Raw genomic sequence first — 19,284 nt, forward strand, 5'->3', positions numbered from 1 at the left:
CATTTGTTGAAAAGCCTGCTTTCTTCCACTAGATTGCTTTTTTACCTTTGCATCTGTTTTGTTGATCTATTCTTCTATTGCTCCACCAATATCACACAGCCTTGATTAATGTAGCCATATAATAAGTTTGAAATCCTATGAAGAGGTTCTTCTTGCTTTATTTATCTTTGAAAGATTATTTGGGCTTCATTTCTTATCTGTAACATCTTGCTGGGTTACCATAAGAATTGTATTTTTTTTTTTTTGACAGGCAGAGTGGACAGTGAGAGAGAGAGACAGAGAGAAAGGTCTTCCTTTGCCATTGGTTCACCCTCCAATGGCCGCTGCGGCCGGTGCACCGCGCTGATCCGATGGCAGGAGCCAGGTGCTTCTCCTGGTCTCCCATGGGGTGCAGGGCCCAAGCACCTGGGCCATCCTCCACTGCCTTCCCAGGCCACAGCAGAGAGCTGGCCTGGAAGAGGGGCAACTGGGACAGAATCTGCCGCCCCGACCGGTACTAGAACCCAGTGTGCCGGCGCTGCAAGGCAGAGGATTAGCCTAGTGAGCCGTGGCTCAGCGGCTCTGGCAAGAATTGTATTGACAATGTATGCTAATTGGGAGGGAATGAATGTCTTTATTATGTTGAGTCTTCTAATTCGTGGATAAAGGATTTCCTTCTGTTATTTAGGATTTAGATTTTTTTTCAGCAGCCTTATATAATTTTTCCATATGTTCTCACTTCCAGGTGAACTTGGGTGACTCTGGAATAGGGCTCTAACAGTCCGTCCTGATCTGGGCTGTAGGACATGGAAGGCAGCTTACTCACCTCCTACAGGTTGCTAGCAAACTATTATGGAGGTTAGACTCTAGCAGGTGTGGCATAGAGAAGATGAATGCAGATGGGGCCTTCTGTAGGCTCCTTGAAGGAGCACAGTTGTCTGTGGGACTTACAGAACAGCCAGCCTCAGAGCTGCAGGGTGCAGTGGGGTTCTTGTCCAAGTACTAGAGGGTAAGGGAAGGTTGTTTTGGGAATTTTAGATGGATAGCTGTCAATTTATTTTTTCCCAACTGTTGCTTTTGTATTCAAGAATAAGATTATCCTTGAAATTAAATTCAAGGCAGCATAGGCAGTGAAATGAGTTGCCCAGTGTTAACAGAAGTGAGAAAGTCACTTCTTCCTCTTCAGTAGGCACAGAGTAGCTTTAATGGCCAGACTCTTAAATTTTTTTAAAATTTTATTTTAATTTTTGATTCGTTGTCAACAGATTCAGTGTGATTTGTACATACGGTTCTAGGAAGATAATGGTATTCTCTTCCTCCTTCCCTCCTTCCTTCCCCCTTCCTTTCTTTCGGACAGCGGCCAGTCTAAAGCAGACAGAGCTCTCCAGGTCCCACCAGGGTGACAGAGCTACTCCAGTGTTTGTAGCACCAAAGCCACCATCCCCAGGTTTTCCTTGGCAAAACGGAATCCCCTCAGTGGGCAGCTGAGGCAGGAGTGCTTTCTTCTCCCTGTGCTGGCCGAGTCTGTGTGCTCTGTAGCCTTGCTATCCCTTCTTTACCGGACTTTTCCCTCCGTCAGTCTCCTGAAGATGCAGCCCTTGCTTTGTTGTTCTGGTTCTCCGTGGCAGAGGTGAGCGCTGGGCCTCTCTATTCAGCCATTCTGTAATTGTTATTCTAAGTGTAAGAGTGTGCAGGAACATTGCCTCCCTCCATAGTCCTTTATCCTCCATCATTTATAATTTATTTCAAATAATTTCTCTGTGTGTATTTTCATAACTACACCAGATAGTTTTATTATTTTGGTCAAATAATCACACGAAATTTAGAAAAGAGGAGTCTGCTATTTACTCATAGTTTTCTTATGCTCGTCCTTTCCTACTGCTGTGCAAGACTCCTTTGGCAGTTTCCCTTCTGATTGAGCAGCTTCCTGTCTCCATGCTTTTAGGGCAGATCTTATATAAACCAATCCCCTTATTGTGGGGAGCAACTCGGACTAGACTAAGTTACTGGAATTAAGACTTATTCTATGCATCTGCTCTCCCACAATATGGCGCTGAGAAGGGAGAAACAGCTTCTACACAGCTGCCTCCAGTTCAGCCAATAAACTGTAGGACTTACTCCTGATTGGAGGAGAGCAGCGTACTCGGCGTGTGGGTAGCAGAGTTGGGATTGGTGGAAGAGGACTATAAAGGAGGAGAGAGACAACATGCACGAGGAACATCTAAGAGGAACATCTGAAGGAACACCTGTGCAGCCCCCGAGAGAGCCGGCCGGCGGTGTGCCGCTCCCCCGCGGAAGTGGGTAAAGTGGCCAGGGGGAACCGCCCTTCCACGGAGGTGGAAGGGATAGTAGCCAACCTGGGAAGAACCAGCAGCAAACCCGGGGAGGGCCGAGCAGACGAAAGAACAGCGCAGGGTCCTGTGTCGTTCCTCCACGAAGAGGGGGAGCGACATAATGGTGCCGTGACTCGGATATGAAGCCTAGGCAGGGTTTAGTGTCGTTCCTCCATGAAGAGGGAGAGCGACATAATGGTGCCGTGACTCGGATATGAAGCCTAGGCAGGGTTTAGTGTCATTTCTCCATGAAGAGGGGGAGCGACACTTATTTTCTGTCATCTGAAAATGTCTTGATGCCCTCTTCATTCTGGAGGAATACTTTCACTGAGTAGGGGGTTCTCGGTTAACGATTGCCTTATTTCAGCACTCGCAATATATTAAATATTATATAATGATTATATATTAAATATATTAATATTATATATTAATATTATATATTGTGCTCCATCCTTCCAAACTCCATGGTTTCCAAGGAGGAATCTATTTCCTCTCAAGTTATTTCTCGCTGTAGAAAAGATGTTGTTTCTTTCTGGGTGCTGTCAAAATATTTTCCCTGTTTTTATTTTTCAGGAGGTTAATTTTGATCCATCTTTTAGTGGATGTTCTTTTTTTTTTTTTTTTTCCTTTGTGGCATGTACTTAGCCTTCTGAGTCTCTGTTTATATCTCTTGCCAAATTTGGTTAAATTTGTGGCCATTATATCTTTGAATTTTTTTTTTTTTTTTTTTGCTTTGCCCAGAAGGGAAATTTCCTTCTGGAACTCTGATGACATGAATATTGCCTCTTTTGTTGTAGTTTATTTTCCATTGCTCATATTGTAATGTCTATTGTTCTATGTTACAATGCACTGATTTCTTTCTCTGTTCCATCCTAGGTATTATTGAGCCCATCCACAGTTATTTTTATTTCAGTTATTGTGTTTTAGAATTATAAAATTTTCATTTATTTCTTTTTTATATTCTCTACATCTTTTATGAGGCTTTCTGTTTATTCATCTGTCTCCAGCATATTCATAATTGCTCATTGAAGCAATGTTTATCATGGATACTTTAAAAGCTGTGTCAGATAATTCTAATTTAATGGCTTTACAGCTTTTAATTTTTAATGATTTTCCATGGGAACTTGAAGATTTTCATATTATATAATGATATTGTGCTTCTTATTTAAACCTTCTGTTTTAGCTGGCTTTCTCTGACACTTTTCTGGCAGAGAAAGGTGAAGAAGCACTATTTTTTACTCAGAGTTGCTGGTAGAAATCCAGGTTCCCCACTCAACCTCTGCTGACATCCATGATGATGGGTTTGCACATGGCAGCTGGGCTGGAGTGGAAGTTCTGGCTTCTCATGTGGTCTCCAGTGATACTAGGGCAAAGGTAGCCTCTTTGCTGATCAAAGGTGAGAGTCACCCTCTTTCCAGTGCCTTCTCTAATACCAACCGAATAGGAAGGGGCACTTGTGGGGGTAGGTGGAAGTCCAGTTCCCCTTGCATAATCACTGCTTACACTATGGGAGGCAGCTTTGTTACCAGCTACCAATAAGAGATGAAAGTCCCAGCACCCAAGATGGTCTTTTCTTGGACCACCCTCACAGGGCTGTTGATACACCTTGTTATGCCTCACAGAGGTAGAAGCTGGCTTCCCACACAGTCTGACCTGGAATGATGGAGACATAAAGGTTGTTTGTGTGTGTGTGTGTGTGTGTGTGTGGTATGTAGCTGTAAGAGAGAGATTCCTTTCTAAAAGTGTCTATCTTACTAGGCTTCACCTTTTTCTGGTCCTTTGGCTTTTATTACTGTTTTCTTTCCTGTTGGCTGTGACATTTTTAAGTTGCTAATTTCTTTGTCTCAAGTATGAAATATGTCAATCAAAAAAATTCTCATGTCCCAAATTCTCTAGTTTATCTTCCTTCAATCTACCTTTCAGAGTTTGTTTTATATGGAATATTCAGAGCTTTTAAGTTGTACTTAATGAAAGAAATAGGGAAAAGTATATCTATTCCATCTTCCCAAAGTGGGAATGAGTTCAGCAACTTGCAAGATATAAGTTGTGTATCTGCTGTGTTCTTTTTCTTATAATTTTTTTGTACCTTTGATTTTGTGAATGTTCAAGGAAACTATAGAATCAGCTTGTCAATTTCTAGAAAAGACACTTGGGATTTGATTGGGATTAAGTCAATCTATGATGCACCTGGGGACACCATCTTAAGATGATTGTACTTTGTGATCCATGACCACTGACTTTCACATTCTCTGTGTACTGAAGCATTAAATTCTCTCATGTTTTGCACCTCTTAGCATACAAATCTTGCAGTGTTGTGTTAGATTTATCCATAAGAATTTCATGTTTTTAAATTTTTTATTTACTTGAAAGGCAGAGAGACAAAGAAAGAGATTACTCAGATTGCTGGTTTAGTCTCCAAATGCCTGCCACAGGCAGAGCTGGACCAGGCCAAAGCCAGGATCCAGCCACCTAATCCAGATCTCTCATGTGGTGAAGGAGGCAAACTACTTGAACCATCACCTGCTACCACCCAGGGTGTTGCATTTTCAGAAGGCTGGAATTGGATGTAGAGTTGGGACTGAAACTCAGGCACTCTGGTTAGGGATGTGGTCATCCTAGCTGACATCTTAACCAGTAGGCCAAACTCTCATGTCAGTATTGTGTATTTATAATGTAAATACTTGTATTTACATGTCAGTATTGTGTATTTATAATGTAAAATATAATGTAAATAATATGGCTTTTGAATTTCAATTAAAAAAATCACTGTTTTTTTTTATTTTAATTTTTTTTTATAGGCAGAGTTAGACAGTGAAAGAGAGACAGAGAGAAAGGTCTTCCTTCCATTGATTCACCCCCCCAATGGCCACTGTGGCTGGTGTGCTGCGCTGATCTGAAGCCAGGAGCCAGGTGCCTCCTCCTGGTCTCCCATGCGGGTGCAGGGCCCAAGCACTTGGCCCATCCTTGACTGCCTTCCCAGGCCACAGCAGAGAGCTGGACTTGAAGAGGAGCAACCAGGACAGAATCTGGTGCCCCAACCGGGACTAGAACCCGGCGTGCCAGTGCTGCAGGCGGAGGATTAGCCTAGTGAGCCGTGGCGCCAGCCAGCACTGTTGGTTTGTATATGCCTATTTTATCTTCCAAGTTGCTAAACTCATTTTTTAATTCTCATATATTTTATTGAGATTTTTTAGTGATTTCTGCATTTTTTGTTTTTCTCTTTTAGTCAAAAAATCATTTATGTATGTATGTAACATGTTTTTCTTGCTTTACTGAGCTTGTTAGAACTAGTACACTAGTACTAGTACTAGTTAAAACTAGTAGAAGTGGTAAGAACTAACATCATTCCTTACACCCAACCTCACAAAGCATTCAGACTTTTACTAGTAGGTATGATATTTACCGATCTCATTTTTTAAATATCCTTCATCTGTTTGAGAATATTCCCATTCATTCCTGGTTTACTAATAGCTTTTAAATAGAAGATTGCAATGCCATGCATGGTACAGTTCTTCAATGTGAAGAAAAATCATATCATTTAGAAACTTGGAGCCATAAAAAAAACTGGAGAATTCAGAAGTGATAAATATTTGGGTGATTACATTAGGCATTTCCTTTTTCTTTTCATGAGTTTTTCTTAATTATTTTAAGCACAATTGATTTTTAAAGAAAAAATATTGGAGCGGGCGCTATTGCATAGAGGATTAAGCCTCTGCCTGCAGCGTTGGCATCCCGTATGGGCACCAGTTCTAGTTCCGGCTGCTCCTCTTCCGATCCAGCTCTCTGCTATGGCCCGGGAAGGCAGCAAAAGATGGCCCAAGTGCTTTGGCCTCTGCATCTGCATGCCCAGAAGAAACTCCTGGCTCCTGGCTTTGGATTGGCAAAACTCCCACAGTTGTGGCCATTTGGGGAGTCAACCAGAGGATGGAAGACCTCTCTCTCTCTGTAACCCTACCTCTCAAGTAAATAAATAAATATTAAAAAAATGAAAAAGAAAAAATATTGTGGTGCGCATAAAGGTGTGGTAGGAAAGTATATGACAATCATAGCACAAGAGTGGGAAGGAATAGTAAGAAACTATGGTAAATTTCCTACATTATGAAATTGCAATCAATATAATAACACACTGCTTAACAATATAAACTATTACATAGTGTTAACTAGGAAATAATTTTTCTTTGACCTACTTATTTCCATTATGTTCTAGACACATTTCTTTCTTGTCTTTCAAGCCCTCAAGGCTGGTTCCTGTCCAGGATATTGGTACTTTGAGCCTCGAGTATAATTCCTTCCAGTCTTGGGGTGGTTGGCTTTTCCTTGTCATTTACATCTCTGCTATTATGTCACCTCCTCAGGGAAGGCTTTTCTTACTCAATCTACGCAGCTCCTCTTTTGTCTATTTTACAGTTAAAATTTTTTATTTGCTTTTAAAAACCTGGTACCACATTTGTTTATTCCTTTTCCACTACTGCTCATTTCTCTGTGTCCCCTGTAGACAACACGATGCTCATACTTTATAATCCCCTAAAACTTCATCTCGTAAAAGGGTAGATGCACTTGAGGCAGAAAAAATTGCAGGCCTAGTGTGTAAAGACATCAACAGAATCTAGGAGCTAAATTTCCTGCTGTTATTGTGTATTTTGTGATGGAGAAGTTGCTGTAAATCGTCACTTTCCCTGGGTAGCCATTATACTCACCAAACAAGTCAAAATCATTTGACCTTCGGCCTCTTTCTCCTGTAAATATATTTGGTAGAATGTTAACAAGTAGTCAAATGATCCAAATCTGTGCTTCAAGAAATGTAAAGAGAAGAAACAGAGCCAAGTTAATTTGCCAAATTCTTAGTAACTTAGAATTGGCTGTAGCTCAAAACTACAACCTAAGGAAAGATGTTAATTTCATATCGCTTTCAGCAAAAGAATTTTCTCTTTGTAAATATAATTTACACTCTTATGCAGTGATGATCTTTACTGGATTTTCTATGGAAATCACAATAGCAATAATTTCTCTCACAGTCAGACTATGTGTATTGATTTTTTTCCCCAAATAATACTAGACTTATTCAAACAATTCACAAAAAATGGAATTGATTTTGGTGCAAAAAGTTTCAAATCTATGCATAGATTTTTCATAATATGCATTTCCATCAGCTTTTGTTTTGAAGACCCTTCTGTGTGTGCATTTGAAACTTTATCAGCATAAAAATAAATATCTCATTTTCCATGAACTTTTTTAAAAAAAGATTTTACTTATTTGTTTGAAAAGCAGAGTTGAGAGAGAGAGAAGAGAGGGGGAGAGAGAGAAAGAGAGATCTTCCATCTGCTGGTTCACTTTCCTAATGGCTGCAGTGGCTGAGGCTGGGCCTGGCTAAAGCCAGGAGCCAGGAACTTCTTCCAGGTCTCCCACATGGGTGCAGGGGCCCAAGCACTTGGGTAATCTTCTGCTGTTTTCCCAGGCATATTAGCAGGGAGCTGTATGGGAAGTGGAGCAGCTGGGAGTGAACCAGCGCCTATATGGGATGCTGGCATCATCGGCATCTTAACCCGTTATGCCACAATGCTGGTCCCTCTGTGAATTTTTGAAGTACACTCAGTTAGCCAGCATATATTTTGAAATTTTTCCAAACTATTTCTTATACCTTACTTTCTTACTGCTCTTCACCAAGTAAATTGTCTCCTCTGTTATTTTTTTCTTGAAAAATTCATTTCAAAAAGATTTTCACTAATATTTTGTAGAGTACTTCCTCGGCCTCAATGCTTGTACCAAGTTGCATACATACGTCATATCATTGAAAAACCTCATGACACTCGATGAGATTGGCTTATAATTCTCCTTAATAAACCAAGAAATTGAGCTAAAGAGCCTTAAGTAAAATTCCTAAAGCTACATACCCAGTGGATGACAGAGCTGGGATCCAGATCCAGATCTGTCTGATTTCAGTACCTGCACGTAGGTACTGAGCTGCGGTCTCATTCATGTGTATTTATGTAGCCTTTCCTATTCCCCACCTAAGGTCCATGTGGACTGTACTCCATGCAACTTTCCTTCCAAGTATTTCTATTGAACTGACATTTAAGTAATTGTTTTTCAAAATTCTTTATAGCTTTCCTATAATTCTGATCCTCTTAGAAACTGCATTCTATGCTTTTCTCTTTGCCCTGTGCTAATTTTTAAAAAGCCTCAGAATTCCAAGACATTCTGTAGGAACTCAGGCAACAGCAGAGTTTCCATATCACTGTAGAAGTTCTTTGAAAGCCTCAGAATTACCCAGAAACGGTGGGTTTTCCTAGATGTTATACCACATAAGACTTCCAGGGCTTTTCTGATAAGTGAAGCCTTATGATGAGGCTATTTGGATTGTGGTGACAGCCCTAGGTATATCCAGAGATTTATCTGGAATTTTGCAGGATTTGTTCCCCTTACATACATTTTTGGTTAGCAGGAGACACTTAGTTGAATTCTTCCTTGAGAACATAGATGGCTGGGGGACAATCTGTTCAAAACTTTTCTGGACTTGATGCCAACTTGTATGCACTCCAGTGCAATCATTGCATCTACTGAAGGTGAATGATTAAGCCTAGTACAGCTAGGAGGAAATATGAATTCCCTGCTTGGCTATTCTTAAAAATAACTGACTATACCACAGGCAGTTCTCTTCAGTACCTTGTGATTCAGAACCCCTTCGTCTAAAAGTTGATGAGTTTTGGCAATGAAATTATTTTGCATTGTAATGCAATCCAAAATCTAGTAGAGACAATGCTCTCATGTTTCAGTGGTCATGGCTCATAAACCCTGTTATCACTAAAGGATATTTCCATAAAACTGCACCAGTAATCCATGAGTTGCAGCATTTTCAGTCATGGAGAAGCTGCTGTGTTCATGGACTTGGACTACCCACTGTCTGAGTCACAGGGCAGCTTTCATTTGCTTTGTTGCAGATAAATTCCTGTAGCCCGCCTGGCTATTGACCAAGGAGGCACTTTCTGGTGCCCTTCTACGTAGAATCCTTATCTCTTTGCTGGAAAGTGGAGTTTTCTTTACAGCGCAGTCCCCATTTCAGGGCTGTCAGAAGTCAGAGGGGATGGACAGTTTGTGGACCGAGAGCTACAGATTACTGTCCTCCAACATTGGCCCCTTCCCTCTCTCTGCCAAGCAGACCTCCGTAGGGATGCTGCTAGGCCATCCAAGGTTCAGTTCTACTGACATGGGACTGGAAACTGGACAAGAAATGGAAATGCACTGTGACTTCCTCTGTCCTCTCTTGCTCCTCGAGCCAAATAGCAAATTGAGCTTTTGTTTTAGGGGAAAAATGAGACTGAAGGAGAGGGGAGGTGTTAGTGTTTCTTCATTCCCCCCGCCCCCACTCATTTTCAACCACTCCTATGGCTACATGGAACATCTGTTTCCAGGTAACCTGACGGATCATGGGAATAGCACCTTTGGATTCCAACTCTTTGGGAGCCCTTCAGAAATGTTCCCACAGAGTCATGTCATTTTTTCCAACAAAATGTTTCTCCTTCCTAATTCAATTCTCCCTTCACTTTGCTGTTGGAACCAGGGACAATGAAAATTGTGTTGGAAACAATCAATTGCAAAACACAGGGAATCAGTATAGTTTAAAACCTCAGGTTGGATTTGTTGCAATCCTGGGCCAAATGCCTTTCCTGGTTTCCTCTGATGTTATTGAAAATTGTGTTGGTGTCTGGATGGATGGATAGCATGTAGGACCCAGTAAGCCCATAAGAGTCCAGAAAATAATAACTTAATTTCAGCTCACATCTAGTGACTTTCTCCTACTTCATGCCCAGATACTATTTGGAGCCAAGTGATACTGAAGAGCACAGCGACCTTCCTACCTTTTCAGTTTAAAATCACCATGAGAGGGGCCTGCATTGTGACACAATGGATTAAGCTGCTGCTCTGCAACCCAGCATCCCATACGAATGCCAGCTCAGGTCTCAGCTGCTCCACTCCCAATCCAGTTCTCTGCGAATGAGCCTGGAAAAGCAGGAGTAGATGTCCCATGTATTTGGGCCACTGTCCTCCATGTGGGAGACCAGGATAAAGTTCTTGGCTCCTGGCTTCAGCCTGTCCCAGCCATTTGGGGAGTGAACCAGTGGAGGGAAGATTCTCTCTCTCATGCTGTCTCTCTTTATATAACTCTGCCTTTCTAATAAATTAATAAATCTTTTTTCAAAAATCACCATGAAAAAAGTAGTCTCCTAATGGCAGAACTCAGATTTTTGTTTGACTCAAAGTTTGAGAGCGATAAACCTTTTCAGAATACTCTTTCACACTTTCAAGATGCATTTAGATCATCAATACTGATACTCGCTGTCAATAGAAGTTAGTTATTCGGATCTTACGGTTTTTCCCTTCGATTTTTAAGAGAAACTAATTAGATTGTGCTCATCAAAGATGGCAAAAACCCTTTAGCATACTACAAAAACAGTTCTCAATGTGTTCAAATATAAATAATAGAGCAATAAGCAGATTCTGGTAGAGGAGTGCCATTTGGTAATACAGGTCTATGATTTGGCTAAAATACACCAGCGCCCAATAGCAATCGACCCTTTAATTCACTTCCTTTCATTTATCCCAGCTCACAATTTGTTTTCCTTCATCCCAACCAAACTCTAGGATTTAATGACAGGAAAGTATATTAAAGTCCATATTTCCTTAATTTCTTCCAAGCCCCCCCTGTACAACCTGTCCTCCTTTTGTTTTCTTTCAACACAACTATGGTAAATTGTCCAAGCAGTGTCTTCAAGGATGTGATGAGAAACAAATTGTTCAAGGTGTACAAGTTAGTAGGTTCTAGCCTGACTCTTCCTACTTCTCCTTTCATTTGTCTGTCTTCCTTGGGCAAAATGACTCTCTCTCTCTCTCTCTCTCTCTCTCTCTCTCCCTGGACTTTACTTTCTTTTGTATTCCACATCCAGTGTTTGGCAAGATCCCAAATGACTTTCCAGTTCTCGTCCAGACAAGATACAGACCAATTCCAAGGCTGTGGCTCTGATGTCTTTCTAATCCTTGAAGTGCAGTGTGGAGCCCAGGACCAGTCTCCAGATTTACGAACTGCTCTGGCTGGATTAGAAGATCTAATTAGGCAGTGTTGTAACTGTAGCTTGCAACAAGCCTCCTTCGCTCCCAGTGGTCCTTTTCAGTTTCTCAAGTATTGCTGTCCCTTCCTCCACAAAACAAAAACAAAAAAGTCACAAAACTCAAAAGGTCTGAGCAACCTCCTAAACAACTCATAAAACCTAGCATTCTCTTTTGCTTCTACTTGGGTGCTAATTGGCTCTTGCCCTGATTTAAAACTGGCTTTTATTGCAAATCAAGCCTTATTTTTCTGTTTCTTACATGGCAGTGTTTTTGCGGTATATACCCAACTCAGTTTGGCCCTGTTCCTCCCTACCTCCATCTCTCCTTTTCTCCTTCCCTCTTTCTCTGCTTCTTTCTTTCCCTCGGTTCTTCTCTCTTCTTATCTCTCCTTCCCTCCCTCGTGCCCTCCCTGTGACGAATAAACTTGATACTCTTACCATACACAAAATTTGGACCTTTTTCAAAGTGAACATGATGGGGCCTGCATTGTGGTACAGAGGGTTAAGTTGTCTCTTGTAACACCACATCCAATATCAGAGTGATACAGTCCCAGCTACTCAGCTTCCAGTCTAGCTCCCTTCTAAGGCACGTGGGAAGCTCAAGTATTTGAGTACCTGCTACTCACGTAGGAGACTCACATGGAGCTCTTAGCTCCTGGCTATGGCTTGTCTCAGAACTGGCTATTGGAGTCATTTCGAAAGTGAACCAGAGATGGGAGATTACTTTTTACCTCTTCCTCTGTCTCTGTAACTCTGCCTTTCAAATTGATTAATTAATTAATTTGTTCTTTAAAATTCAAATTAATTTTTTTCTTTTTCTTTACCTCTACATATTTGATTTTGATAACAAATATATTTTATAAATGAAGAAAAATAACTTATTTCAGTGGACAAAAAACTATCATTAAGCATTTAAAATGTCTTGAAATTTTTTTTTAAAAAAGCAAAACAGCATCAGGTTATTGGGAAATATTTGCAAAAGTAAAAAGTTGTATCATTTCTCTACATTATGAAAATCAATTAACAATTACATGACAAATGCATTGTTTTATGATGATTCCATGTCAAGAGGGAATTCAGAATATATCTTTTAGTAATCAAGCCAACACAATCATACGAAATTGTTCATATCCTCTGTGTTGATTTCATAATATGAGTCAGTTATTTCTGTGCTTTTTGGTCATGGCTGTGTAAAACTAATTAATAATTTCAATGGATCTATATACAACTCTAACCACCCTTACTCTAATATTTCCCTGGGATGGATTAGAGCAATTATTTTATTGGAAAAATAGTTCTAATTGCTTGGCTCACTAGCCCTGGCCTGATTATTGTGATTATAAGCTATTTACTTAAATCAAGTGCTGTTTGGCTACATGCTGACTGCGATACACAGTGTCCAACATTTTGTCTTCTAGTGGCATTTATCTTTCAATGGAAATGAAAAGAATGTATGATTCTATATTTTTAAAATTAACCATACATATTATTTTCCATAAAATTTCCTTCATTATGCAAGTATTTTTTAAATTGAAACATCAATTATTTATTATTTTTTAAATTGAAACATCATTATTTATTATTTGAAAGGTACAGAGACTTAGAGAGTGATCTTTTACTCACTAACTCACTCCCCAAATACCCACAAGTTGGGCTGGACAAAGCCAAAGCCAGGAGCCAGGTATTCCATCCAGTTCTCTCATGTGGGTAGCAGGAATCCAACAACTACTTGAGCCATCACCTACAATCTCCCAGAGTGTACATTACCAGGAAACTTGAATTGGAAGTGGAACTGGGATTTGAACTCAGGCCCTCAGATATGGGATGCAGGTGTCCCAAGTGACATCTTTTTTTTTTTAAAAGAATTTATTTATATACTTGAAAGTCAGAGTTACACAGAGAGAGAAGTAGAGGCAGAGAGAGAGAGGTCTTCCATCTGCTGATTCACTCCCCAGATGGCCTCAATGGCCGGAGCTGTGCCTATCCAAAGCCAGGAACCAGGAGCTTCCTCTGGGTCTCCCACATGGGTGCAGGGACCCAAGCACCTGGGCCATCTTCCACTGCTTTCCCAGGCCATAGCAGAGAGCTGGATTGGAAGTGGAGCAGCCAGGTCTTGAACCGGTATCCATATGGGATGCTGGCATTGCAGGTGGCGGCTTTACCTGCTACACCACAGTGCTGGCCCCCCGCCAAGTGGCATCTTAAATGCTTGCCTCTACAAAAATTTCTTGAGACCTGTTTCCTACGCTTTATTTTTCCTTCCATCTACTTATTTATCATGCAAATATTTTTATTTTGGAGCATATTTAAATTCACAGATTATCTGTAAAGATAATCCACAGAGTTCCCATAGATACCATGGTCAGTTTTCTCTGTTATTGACATCTTACATGGTGTGGCACATTAATCACAATTAATGAACTAGTATGAGAACATTATTATTAACTAAAGTCCACCTTTTATTCATGTCTTCTTAGTTTTTTTGTTTTTTTTTTTTTTTGTTTTTTTTTTTTGACTGGCAGAGTGGACAGTGAGAGAGAGAGACAGAGAGAAAGGTCTTCCTTTGTCCGTTGGTTCACTCCCCAGTGGCTGCTGCGGCCGGCGCACCACACTGATCCAAAGCCAGGAGCCAGGTGTTTCTCCTGGTCTTCCATGAGGGTGCAGGGCCCAAGTCCTTGGCCATCCTCCACTGCACTCCTGGGCCACAGCAGAGAGCTGGACAGGAAGAGCAGCGACCGGGACAGAATCTGGCGCCCCAACCTGGACTAGAACCTGGAGTACCGGCGCCGCAGGTGGAGGATTAGCCTATTGAGCCGCAGCGCCAGCCTATCTTCTTAGTTTCTACTGAAGGTTCTTGTTTCTGCTCCAGGATCCCATCCACAACACCACATCACATTCTTTCACCTTGCCTCTATCACCTTAGATGGCGCTTGGCAGTGGTAGTTTCCCACACTTTTCTTTTTCTTGATTTTGAAAGTTTTGAAGACTAATAACCAGCTACTTTGTGGAATTTTCATTGATTTGGATTTGTCTTATTTTTTCTTGTAATTAGACAGAGACTGTATGCTTTTAGAAGACATAGACATACTCTTCTCATCACATCATATCAAATGTACCTTTTAGCAGCATGACTTATCAACTAATGAGCATTGACCTTGGTTATGTAGCTAAGATAGTGTTTGCCATATTTCTCCTCTCTACAGTTACTCTCTTTTCTGCATTTTCTACTGTATTTCTTGAAAGTAAATCACTACCCACAGCTCTTACTTAAGGAAGAGGAAATTCATATATACTCACTTGAGGGTAGAACACCTATGTAGGATATTTGGATTTGTTTTACATGGGAGACCTGTCTGTCTCCTCCTATTGTTAATTTATTCAATAACTCATCTATATCAATATGCACTCATGGATACTTACTTCATAGTTGGATTATAACCCAATAATAGTTTATTTTATTGCTCAAATTATTGTAGCTTTGACTGTGTGAACTTTTACAGTTGGCTGTGTTGTCCTTTTGATCAGTCTCTATCCTTGAGGAATTCCTTGTTTTGTGTTTACTTACTTCCGTACTTTTTGGTCCTAATGATGGTCCAGGTTCATTGTAGATATTTTCTGCCCTAGTCTTAGAATCAGCCATTTTTCCAAGGAGCCATGACAGGGCTTATTGAATAACGGTATTTGAAATCAAATCTGGGCTCCAGAAATGTGCACTTTTCTAGAGTTGTTATTTCTAGGTCATCCCATTTTACAGAGCGAGAAAACGTATGTGTGTATATAAACTGTGTATAGATAAAGGTACTTCAAAGAGTTAATGAAGAATGCATATTATGGGGAAACTATGCATGGATTTCAAAATGTTATTGTACCAAAATAAACATTTTCCATTACATTTTTCCCTAAGATTTTTGGGATGCATTTGCACATTTCTATTCTTCCATATGCAGCCACCAGTATCTCTGAGACGCTAAGCATGAGTTTATTTTGATGTTTTCAATCCTAATCTATCTCCACATGGTGAGTCTGTTCTCCTTTCTTTGCTTCTCTATAAACTTCCACCCCTATTGTGATAAACCTAGACCTTTCAACCCTCTATCTTTATATAATTGTTCAATTCTAGTTTATATGTATAGTGATGTCAGAATTGTTGCACCATACCCAGACATTTAGTTTTGAGTGGAACTTTTGGTAGTCAATGGGTAGCCTGGGTTTGAGTTTCATATATTTAAAAACTAACCTTCAGCAGTTAAATTTTATTATATCTTCCTTACAACTTAGACATCCTAAGAATTACAAAATATAATCAAAATAATAGTACCAAAGGAAACCTTATAAGTAATTTTAGCTCAATCATCCTACTGTATTTTATTTTATAAATATTTATTTGTTTATTTGAAAGGCAGAGTTAACAGAGAATCAGAGGCAGAGAGAGAGAGAGAGAGAGAGAGAGAGAGAGAGAGAGAGGTCTTGTATCTGCTGGTTCACTCCCCAGATGGCCGCAGTGGCCGGAGCTGCACCAATCCAAGGCCAGGAGCCAGGAGCTTCTTCTGAGTCTCCCACATGGGTACAAGGGCCCAAGGACTTGGGCCATCTTCTACTGCTTTCCCAGACCATAGCAGAGAGCTGGATCTGAAGTGGAGCAGCCAGGACTCAACCAGCACCCATAGAGGATGCCAGCACTGCAGGCGGCAGGTTTATCCACTACACTACAGCACTGGTCCCCCACTTTATTTTAAGTGATGAAACTGAGTCTAGGGAGCTACATACTAAATTTCACATGATGAGTCAAAGTTATTAGATAGGGTCATCAGCATTTGGTACAACATTGTCTGTATTAAAATACCATATATTTTCTCTGACACGTAGTAGTTAATATAGAATTTTCAAAAATGTGTAGGAATGACATGGACATTTTGTGATTTGAGTGTTGTTTTTAGCCCTTGGTTATACTCTTGTGGAACTGTGGTCTTTCTGCGTTTTACATGTTGAAAATTATGGTTAGTGGTGCATTAAGGGTGTGATTATAGAGTGGACTGAAATTATGCTCTTACAAAACTTAAAGAAGAAAGAGAAAGAAAGTAAGGAGGGGGACTAAGGGAGAGAAAGGGGGAGGGAGAGAACTATGGCTATCTTCTTAAAATTGAGCCTATGAAATACGTGAATCTGTTCTCCTTATATTAATAAAAATTTTAAAAAATTAAATTAAATGGTAGCAACCACTCATACCAAACATGCAATCTTTAAGTTTCTTTTGAAAGACCATAAAGATACATTAAAAAGCAGTTTCATAGAAGAAAGAATAAAAATAAGAATTTTATTAATTGTAGCCCCAAAAGAATTGGATAAAGATCCTAGGGTTTTCTTTATCTATGCACAAAACAAATGCAGGTAAGAAAGTGCTTGGTTCGATCTCCTCTGATAATCTCCATTCTCTAAAAAGAGAACATCAGTGTCAGTTATGGGCTGAACAGGATTTGGCTCCCCAAACTCAGGAAGACATTTAAACCCCAAAGTTTTATGTTAATGATCAGTGGGTTAATGTTAATGAGTTAAGGCTGCAGACTTTATCTAACCGTGGTAGCTGGGAGTGGGCCTACGCGGAGGTCTGTAGGTCACTGGGGGCTAGTCCTCAGAAGATGCGACTTGTGACAGGGTTGGATATGTAAGCTAAGTGTGCTCCCTGCAGCTTTCTTCTTCCTGGCTTGCCTTGTGATCAGCCTCACCCACTGGGCCACCCGGTCTTGCCGTGTGTGTCTCCGACAGTGGAAGCTGAGGTACAACTTCCTCCCTCCTAACTTGCTCCTCTCAGCTACTTTAGTTAAAGCAAGGAAAAGTTGACTGATAAAATACCTTATATATTCTTGAGGTGTTTGTCCAGAAAAATGTATCAGTGAAGTTAGTAAAAGTAAACAAATCCATAAATAAAGGGATGCTTTTCCGAATACAGAGCCAAAAGAGAAGAGATGATGAGTATGAGACAGAAGTTGCTGATATGGAAAAGAGAAAATGAATAAATGACCTATATAGGAAATCAAAACAAAAAGATTTGAGACAGTCATCTGTCTTAAGAAGTTCTAGGCAGTGCAATAAATCCTATAATTGAAATAATAGATTTAATGACTGGAATTACTGTTTGCTTACGAAATAATTGTCTTCCTGGAAAATGGAAAAAAAAAAACAATTTAGAAGCTCTTGGAATTGATCAAAAACATTAATAAAGTGTCAGAATACAGAACAATTACAGAAGTTATTATCTTTATTTGTTCAGAATAAGCACAATGGAAAGCATCCAGTGTCAGTGGTGTTAGGGAACTGCTCAGGGGAATGCACGGACAGCAAGAAGGAGCCCTCCAGGCTGGAAGACTAGATGTGGCTTTCTTTGGGTCACACTGCACTGCTTTTGAAGAGATTGCAACAAAGGTACTCCAGCAGCCCTGCAGGGGTAATGTCAGATGAGGCTAAGAAGAGAGCTACAGTTGAATTCCCACAGAGAAGTAAAGAGGTCCCAGGCAGTGTTAGTGGGGGTTTCATGGGGAGATCCAACTTCAACACATACCTGGCACTAATGGGATTCTTCTTCCTTACTAGTTGGTGTCAGAAGAAGCCTTGTGCAGAATCAGTATTGCTCTTCAGTAATGAGACCTCTCTCACTCTGGTGCCACTGGAGAACATGTGAGGAATAAGATTTGAGCCATGCCAAGCAGTAATGAGGAGCCTTCCTCCTTAGCAAATCAGGCTAAGTGGGAAAGCTGAACTTCTAAAATCATCGGGCAGTAACAAAGTGATGCCTCACCTCCCTCTGCTGAGCAGTGTCAGAAAAGGCCGAAAGACCATCTGAAGCAGAGTGTTAAAATAAGGACTACGTTCCAGAATACAGAATTCCAGGGTACAATTAAAATTATTTGTGGTGCAATGTATGAGAAAGATCTCAAACTGAATGACAAAAAATAATCAAGAGATGCCAACAGGGCCGGCACTGTGGCTCACTTGGTTAATTCTCCGCCTGCAGCACCGGCATCCCATATGGGCGCTGGATTCTGTCCTGGTTGCTCCTCTTTCAGTCCAGCTCTCTGCTATGGCCCAGGAGGGCAGTGGAGGATGGCCCAAGTGCTTGGGCCCTGCAACCACATGGGAGACCAGGAGGAAGCACCCGGCTCCTGGCTTCGGATAGGCGCAGCACCAGGCGTTGTGGCCATTTGGGGAGTGAACCAATGGAAGGAAGACCTTTCTCTCTCTCACTGTCTATAACTCTGTCAAATAAAAAAAATTTAAAAAAAGAGAGAGATGCCAACACCAGGATGACAAGAATGTTGGAATTATCTGGCAGATAAAAATTCTACCACAAATGATTACCAAAATATTTGAAACAAATGAAAGAAGTAAAAGATCTTGGGAAATATTAGCTACAAAGAAGAAATCAATAGAAATTTTAGAGCTGAAAAATATAATAACTGAAATGCAATGATCAGTGGATGGGTTCAACAGTGGAACAGAAGAGAGAAAATAATTAGCATAGAACCATAGGAGTTACTCAGTTTAAACAACAGCGTGACATCGAATGGGGAGAAATGTGAGCAGTGCCTGTCACATATCAATGACCGATGTCATTAGAGTCCTGGAAAGAGCAGGGAAAGGGGAAGAGATAAAAAAAAATGGTTGAAAAAATAATGGCTGAAAACTTCCCGCAAGTAAACTAAAAGTCAGTAGCAGAATGATAACCGAACATCTTCTAACTCTTGAAAACAGAACAGGAATTTATATAACTCACGGTGAAAGAGTAAATCTCACAGGGAATTTTAAAATCATATTGAACTGAATGAAGATGAAAACACAATATACAAAAATTTGTGGGACACATCTAAAGCATA

The 19,284-nt window shown here is 40.4% G+C and overlaps 1 long non-coding RNA gene across 8 annotated transcripts in view; it reads right to left on the minus strand.

The window, feature by feature from the left end:
• The window catches only part of LOC127490274 (uncharacterized), a 137,850-nt gene that overhangs the window by 19,389 nt on the left and 99,177 nt on the right, over positions 1–19,284 (minus strand). The window contains exon 9 of one of the 8 annotated variants that reach the window (XR_007918149.2): positions 7,010–7,048. The exons of the other annotated variants lie outside the window; for them this stretch is intronic. This is a non-coding gene — a long non-coding RNA (uncharacterized lncRNA). The remainder of the gene's footprint in view (positions 1–7,009; positions 7,049–19,284) is intronic. 8 annotated transcript variants of the gene reach the window in all.

The sequence above is a fragment of the Oryctolagus cuniculus genome, chromosome 2 (genome assembly GCF_964237555.1).
Source record: "Oryctolagus cuniculus chromosome 2, mOryCun1.1, whole genome shotgun sequence".
Lineage (NCBI taxonomy): Eukaryota > Metazoa > Chordata > Mammalia > Lagomorpha > Leporidae > Oryctolagus > Oryctolagus cuniculus.